This window comes from Rattus norvegicus, chromosome 14 (genome assembly GCF_021556685.1).
Source record: "Rattus norvegicus strain SHRSP/BbbUtx chromosome 14, alternate assembly SHRSP_T2T, whole genome shotgun sequence".
NCBI classification, from domain to species: Eukaryota; Metazoa; Chordata; class Mammalia; order Rodentia; family Muridae; genus Rattus; species Rattus norvegicus.
Window position 1 is genome coordinate 46,128,190 of NC_141547.1, and position 8,378 is coordinate 46,136,567.

An 8,378-nucleotide genomic window follows, 5' to 3' on the forward strand; every position below is an offset into this window, starting at 1 on the left:
AAACTGGATTGCCTGGGCTCGTTAACAAGGGAGGACAATGATACCAGATAGATTGTAGGCCTTATATAGGAACAATTATTCAAAAAATCTCATTCTTTATATATCCAAAACAATAATGCTAGAGACAATAATTTGGTATACAAGTCAATTTATAAATACAAGTGCTCAGTGTCCTCAATTTAATCCTCGAGGACTTACCTTAATAAATAATATCTTTACTATATCTTAATAAATAAAAAGGGGGAGTTATCCCTGTACGCTAAATAATGCTCCTTTTATTTCTATTTAAAAATTTTATGCAAAAGTTTATGGCACCCTAAAACTAGGCATACTTCTGCCTAGGTGAAATAGAGAGATCCACATATTGACATGATCCTGTCCAGATGTTTTATATGGGGAAGAGGGAATGTTTGTGTTTTTTCTACAGGATGCTAGAAGAGTGTGCCAGCTGCCTGAGTGGTTGCTGAGACTTGCTGATCCTGGTTACATGAAGATTCAGCTCTCCTGGTTCGGGTCCCTAGAGTCATTCCTCTGCCCTGAGAGGAAGATAGAAGATTCCCCTTCACCTTTTGTCATCACAGAGATTTTGCCATTGCTGCAGTCAGTGTTACCGCTACGTGTGTCCCGTCCCACTGTGGCCCGCTCTCTGTGCACTGCTGCTTGCTGGAGAAGACTAGACTCCAGCCGTTGCTGCCTCCCTCATTTCCCTGGTGACTCTTGCTGACTTAACTGGTCATTTTACAGACTGTAGCTTCACAGGAATGCCACCTGCGTAAAGCTGCTGTGGACTGGGGAACTTTGTCCTGGTTATACAGATCTCAAACATGTTTCCCTTGCCTGATGGTTGCTCCAGAGAAAAATGACTGATCCTGAACTGTCCTGGAAAAGACCTTGACACTTTCGCTGCTATTGTAGCAGCCATTACTGCTGCAGACATTGTGTCTGCAGTGTCTGGAGTTTTCCTCCCCCAATCTATTGTTAGACAAGCACAGTGGGTAAACTTTCTGGAGTAGTTACTAACAATTGGGAATTCTAAATTCTATTATAGGAGCGGCTTGACTACTACCCTTGGTGGTAACAGCTGAGGTGAACCAGATGAGGTGCCCACTACTTATCGGGAGTGGCTCTGTTTGGTGCAGCCCTGTGCTGTGGATTAGTATTCATGCTATGGTTGTTTTGCAAACTCAGATCTCAACAGAAACAGACAAAGCCGTTATCACTCAAGCACTTGTGGCCATTGTACAAGGGGCCTCCCTTGGAATTTGGTTATCTATGCTCAGGAATTAGTCGGTATCTGAGTTCTCTGCTCTTGCACCCCATAGATCTGTGGATCCATTGCACTGGGATGAGAGAGACTCTCTCTCGGTATCTGAGATGTCTGCTCTTCACCCATGGATCTGTGGATCCATTGCACTGGGATGAGAGAGACTCAATGATCCTTTGAACAGCCCTTCCACATCGCTGAGGTTTCCTCATTGCATGCGATAGTGTGATCAGGACTGTTATAAAATAATATAAAATAACTCAGGACTGTTATAATATAAATAAATAGGGGGGAGATGTAGAGGGCTGCAATAACATTCGCCACCACTAGATGGCACTGGCTTCCACTGCACCCCACGTGGAAGGCCGAGCTAGACAAGATGGTGCTGGTCTCCGCTGCGCCAGCCGACTTCCTTTCAGGAAGTTAACTGTGTGCGCATGTTGAAGAGTGCCTTCGTGCCAGGTCTTTGCCCATTCCGGGGCGTGCCTTATGAGATCATGGGTAAACAACCAATCAGGTGTGGATGCGCCGCGCTAGGGTTTATATAGCCGTGCCATGCGGGCGCGTGGGGGCTTCTCCATAAGATTTTAATAAAGTTTGGTCGCAGCAAGGATTCATATGTCCCCGCGTGTTTTCTTGCTGGAGAGAGGAAGCACGAGGGACAACTGTATATGTATGGGCCACATGAGGGGCAGGCTCTGAATGGGTGTTCCTTCTGTCTCTGTTCTAAACTTTGCCTCCCTATTCCTTCCCAAGGGTATTCTTGTTCGCCTTTTAAAGAAGGAGTGAAGCATTCGCATTTTGGTCATCCTTCTTGAGGTTCATGTGTTCTGTGCATCTAGGGTAATTCGAGCATTTCTGCTAATATTCACTTATCAATGAGTTCATACCCTATCTGTTTTTCTGTGATTGGGTTACCTCACTCAGGATGATATTTTCCAGTTCCATCCATTTGCTTATGATTTGATAATGGAGTAGTATTCCATTATGTAGATGTACCACATTTTCTGTATCCATTCCTCTGTTGAAGGGCATCTGGGTCCTTTCCAGCTTCTGACTATTATAAATAAGGCTGCTATGAACATAGTGGAGCATGTGTCTTTTTTATATGTTGGGGCATCTTTTGGGTATATGCCCAAGAGAGGTATAGCTGGGTTCTCAGATAGTTCAATGTCCAATTTTCTGAAGAACCTCCAGACTGATTTCAGAATGTTTTACCAGTCTGCAATCTCACCAACAATGGAGGAGTGTTCCTCTTTCTCCACATCATCGCCAACATCTGCTGTCACCTGAGTTTCTGATCTTAGCCATTCTGATTGGTGCGAGGTGGAATCTCAGAATTGTTTTGATTTGCATTTCCCTTATGACTAAGGATGTTGAACATTTCTTCAGGTGTTTCTCAGTCATTCAGCATTCCCCAGCTGTGAATTCTTTGTTTAGCTCTGAACCCCATTTTTTAATAGGGGTATTTATCTCTCTGCAGTCTAACTTCTTGATTTCTTTGTATATTTTGGATATAAGCCCTCTACCAGATGTAGGATTGGTAAAGCTCTTTTTCCAATCTGTTGGTTGCCATTTTGTTCTAACAACAGTGTCCCTTTCTTAAGCAATTGAAAGAGGCCTTAGATTATTTTAAACACGTCTTTTTTTCTGAATTGCTTCATTTTCCTAATAATACATATTAAAAGTCACCAATTCTAGTGTCCTTTTGAGAGTAAGTGGCTGAAGTGTTTTTATACTTTTAAATTTATTCTAAGGCCTTCTTTCAATTTTCCAAAATCGACTTATTATTTTACATGGCTCCCTTTACTTCACTTTGTCACCTGTGGACATCTGTTATCTATGTCCCTGGAATTGGTTGCTTGTATTTATGAACAACTAGCTTAATTTTATATATAATTGTTTTATATTATATCTCCACTTCACATTTAGAAAAATACCTTAGCTATGGAAATGTAAATTGAACAAATTCTATTGCAAATGCCATTAAGCTTAGTTGAACCCATAGTGCTATTGGCCCCAGAAAACACATCAGTAATTTTTGATGGTGCTGACACCCAGGGGTGTTTCCAGTTGTCTGATTAAGCTTTTCTTCAATATTGGTTGTAATGCTTTGAACCCCTAAATCAGGAATCTGCATGTTCAAAAACTGAAGGTCGTTTTCTCCAATTGGTTTTTGATTGATCAATATAGAGACAACGGGCCTACAGACTGAAGCAGGACCTTTAGATTTGCCTGGGCAAGGAACTGGAAGGAAGGAGAGGCAAATTACCATGATTCAGAGGGAGCTGGATCAGATTTAGAACTGCAGAAGGAAAAATCACCCAAAATGTAGGTGAGAAGAAATGTGCCCAGAAGCATCTTGAGCAGCAAACACTAAGGAATCGCCCAGTCAGAGCCAGGACAATAAAGATAAAATATAGAATTAAAGGGCTGTATACCAGGATTACTGAGGAAAATGGTCTTAATAGTTAGCATCCATGAGCCCTTTTTTAGGGTAAAGGAAGCGTGAGCACACCAGCATCAAACAGCAGCTGCATCAAAGCAGGGCTGCGGTTCTGTGAACACCTTATGTACCCATTTGAATTTGAGCTCTTCTGCGAGATCACCCCAGCCCATCTTGCAGAGATGGTGAGCCAGGAGACGAATTTTGTCAGTGGAAGTCGGGAGTGATCTTTTAAATCAGCAAAAGAATTTGTGGATCTGCTCTGTCAGATCATCAGGATGCTTGAGTTTGTTGAGCTGGACTGTGCTGTGGCGCAGCACCTTCTTCAGAGAGTTCCTCAGCTAGCCAGTGGAGCAAGATATCCCACAGGGCCTCTGTCAGGGAACATATATCATCAGGTAATTACAGTAAAGTTAGGACTCTTGCTTAGGCATGTGCTGTTCTTTTTTTTTTTTATCTCTGTATTCTGTTTGTTTTTTTTTCCATCTTTATTAACTTGAGTATTTCTTATTTACATTTCGATTGTTATTCCCCTTTCTGGTTTCTGGGCCAACATCCCCCTAACCCCTCACCCTCCCCTTCGCTATGGGTGTTCCCCTCCCCATCCTTTCCCCATTACCGCCCTCTCCCCAAGAATCACATTCACTGGGGGTTCAGTCTTGGCAGAACCAAGGACTTCCTCTTACACTGGGGCTCTTACTAGGCTATTCATTGCTACCTATGACGTTGGAGCCCAGGGTCAGTCCAGGTATAGTCTTTGGGTAGTGGCTTAGTCCCTGGAAGCTCTGGTTGGTTTGCATTGTTGTTCATATGGGGTCTCGAGCTCCTTCAAGCTCTTCCAGTCTTCACCATGCTCATCACATAAAAGCTGCCTGCTCTCAGGTTTAGCCTCTGAGAAAGAAAGATACAAGACCACCCATAGGCTGCTGAAACTCTGCAAGACCAAAGATCATCTGAGGGTCCTAGCGTCTGCAGAAACTTAGTGACATGAATGTCCTTAAGAATCAGAAGGGCTTCATAACATGATTTTATGCCCCATCCACACAATGTGATAGAGTAAGGGGGGCACTTGGTATTTTTAATCAGCTCATGTTAGAGTCTTGCCTGCTCTTGAATGGCACTGTGTTACAGGATATTGTGTAAGTACAAAAAAGATATTTCTCTTTGTCAACACTAATGTGGTAGATAAATACATAAGCTAGTTAATTTTCACAGGGATATAACCACACAAATATTCACAGATATTCATGGTACCCAGGGTACATTCTACAGAAGTCCTTTACATTAACCTTTTGACTGACCTCAATACCAGTTAGATCTGCAAGCATCTTGACCATGACATAGCCCCCACTAAGCCTGGGAACCCCCTGGCCATCTTTTATACTTCTGACTCCATTTTCCTACAGTCACTGGTTCGAGTGTGTGATTAAGACCATCATTCTGATGAAGTCCCTTTGTCCTACTCTCTTTCATCACAGACTACTTTTCCTGTTTTGTGATCATTCCCACATGTACAGCTTTCATAAACAGCACTTTGGAGCTGGTTTCTTATGAGAATTACTTAGGAAAAGGGTCTGATACATCCTGGTTTTTCAAAGTGTTATCCTAGCATCAGGTAATGTGCTCATTTTGATATCCATTGTACCTCATAGTTCTTCCACTCTTAATGTCCTTTATCCTTCTCCAGAAATCAGTAGTAGATTTGCTGGTGAATATTCACTCCACTATCCATCACCTCATTGACCTGTCTCATGTTTCACAAACAGGTTAGAAACACTCCACACATTTCTTTTTTTTTCTATTCTATTCTATTCTATTCTATTCTATTCTATTCTATTCTATTCTATTCTATTCTATTCTATTCTATTCTATTCTATCCTATCCTATCCTATCCTATCCTATCCTATCCTATCCTATCCCATCCCATTCTTTCTTCATCCCCCTTATTTCCTTTATTGTTTGTTTCTTTTTTTCTTTCTTTACATTGCTGAGAATCAAGGACAGGGTCTGACCCCTAGTCAGCAGTCACTCTACCACTTTGTAGACAACCATTCGGTCACTGGACTACATCCATCCACAATCTGGAAAATCTTGTCCTTAGTCAACCAGACTGATTCCTCCTCTGTAGCCTAAACTTCTCAACATCACTATTTTATCCCACATCCCAAACTTTCATGGCTCCAATTCCTCTGCTCCTAGTGATTTTACACATAGATCCATCTCTAGTAGCTATCCCCCATTGTCACATGTCCCTGCAGAGTTCTGCCTGCCTCTACACCAGTAAGTCTTAAAGGCTCAGGTTTCTATATCCATGATGATCTTAGAACCAACCAAATTATGTGTTTCCTCTTCAGCTTCATGGAATCTAGTTTTCCAATTTTAATCCTTGGCTTCCCATGAATTCATGAAAAAATGTGTGGAATGCAACTAGCTATGCTACTTTCTGTCACGCATACTATCTGAAGTCCTGACAAGTCCCAGGAGAAAACTCTTCTTTTCTAAATTCAATGTAAAATTGTCTACACCAATGACTGGAGAATCCTTTCTTTTTCCTTTAAGTCACAACTTCACCCATTCTCTTTCAGTCAGTGTTTACTTTCCTACTTTGCTCAAAGCTGTTTATGTAGTTCTTGACACTGCCTTTACATTAGAAGTAATTTGCTTTCAGTCCCTAATCCTCAGTATGTTGTACTACATCCCCTCTGCCATGCAGTATTGCATGACAATTTTCCCTAGTCTCCTTACCTTCTTTTGTTTCTATTCTTTTCCAAAAATTCTGAGACCTTTACTGACTTTGATTATTATATATCAAGCTACAGTTTTCACTTCCTTTATAATTATTTTCTTTGCTTTTCCTTGAAAAAAATACACTATTGTGTCTTTACTTTGGGGCTCTGTTTAACATTCTAGTTAAGCAATTACTTAAACCATTCTCGCGGTATTGTGGTTAGTACAGGTACTGGTTTTTAGTCTATATCCTCTCTGACACACATGAATCCTGTCAGTGTTTTTATTATTGGTAGGGGTTGTATTTCATGGTTTCCACGGTTTTGTTTTCTTCTGTCTTCCCTTTGTTAACTCATCTCCCCATTAAGATTTAGTGGAGGCTTCCTGTGTTAGATCTCCTGAAATTTTTAAAGAAACTATTCTTTGTCTAAACTTTAAAGCTAAGCTGACTCCCTGACAGGCTTCAGATTGACAGTTCAAGAGATGAGGCCTAAATCTCTGTTTACAAGAACTGTGTAAGTCCAGGCAAGTCCTGCCCTCAGAAGAAGCCCTGACACCTGGCCTGAGTCAAGGACACTTGGTCAGCAGCAGTTTCCAGTCTTCCTCAGATACTTCCTCAGCAGCAGTTTCTAACCCCCATGCCCCAGTAATGGAATGTCCCTAGAAATGGAGTAAAATTAAGGTCACCTACCCTGTGATCCCCTAAGGTCCTTTAAATTAGGACCTGCAAACTCACTTAGTTGTCTCTCTATCTTGATAATGGGAGTCCCCAGCATGCTGGACTTCTGCAGAATAAGACACCTTTTATGCTTGCATACTATTTGAGTCTGACGTATCATTCTTTGGTGAATCATGAATGCCTACAATATAATTTTTATTTAACATCTCTGCCTGCCTCTCTCTCTCTCTCTCTCTCTCTCTCTCTCTCTCTCTCTCTCATATGTGTGTATATGATGTATAGGTAAGAATGTGGTTGTACATATACCATAGTGTGTATGTCTAGGTCAGAAAGTAATGTGATTGGGAGCCAATTCTCTTCCACTATGGGGCCCAGGTGTTGAACTCCAATCTCTGGACCATTTTGCCAACCCAAATTTGCCCATTTCTTCTGTCTCCCTGCAGTGAATTTACATATTCTTTTTTTTTCTTTTTTTTTTCTTTTTTTCGGAGCTGGGGACCGAACCCAGGGCCTTGCGGTTGCTACGCAAGCGCTCTACCACTGAGCCAAATCCCCAACCCGAATTTACATATTCTTGCTTGCTTACTTCTATTCTGTAGTTACACATATAACATCTACTATAATTTCATCTTTAGTTTTGTTTTTCTCAGATGTGAAATATTCATCTCTTTGTGCGAGATGTATTTATTTGTATAGCTATAGAAAAGACAACCGAGGTATAATATTTATAAAATTAAAGCCATCACCTTTGGCCTTTTCTTCTTTCCAGCTGCTCAGTCTTCATTCTATTTGTTTGCCTCTATGTGTTTTAATATGGTCATTTGATTGAGTAAGCTAAAACACTGTGTTATTTAAATTTCTCAAAGACTATTTCACAAATGTTGTGCCAACTGTCCCAACTTTACAGATCTCCATATTTCTTCTGTTTTCCAGCTTTGTTGACTCACTATTACTCATTCTTGCTGTAGTTTGAATCTTAAATAATGTCCTCCAAAATGTCCATGACTCTAGTGCTATTTAGAGATTGTAGAAGATTTAGGATGTGGAGCCTGGTGAGAAAACGTTAGGTCTTTGGGCCTTTCTTGTTGGGGGGCACTATTATTTTGAGGTCTTCCCATTTTCTCTGTCTTTTCCTGAAGGGATATATTGAACAGGACTCCTTTGCCAATTCCTCCAACCATTTCATATTCTACTGCCAGAAAGTAATGACAAAACTGAGCCAAAATAAATTTTCCTTATTTTAAGTAATGTAGATATGTTTA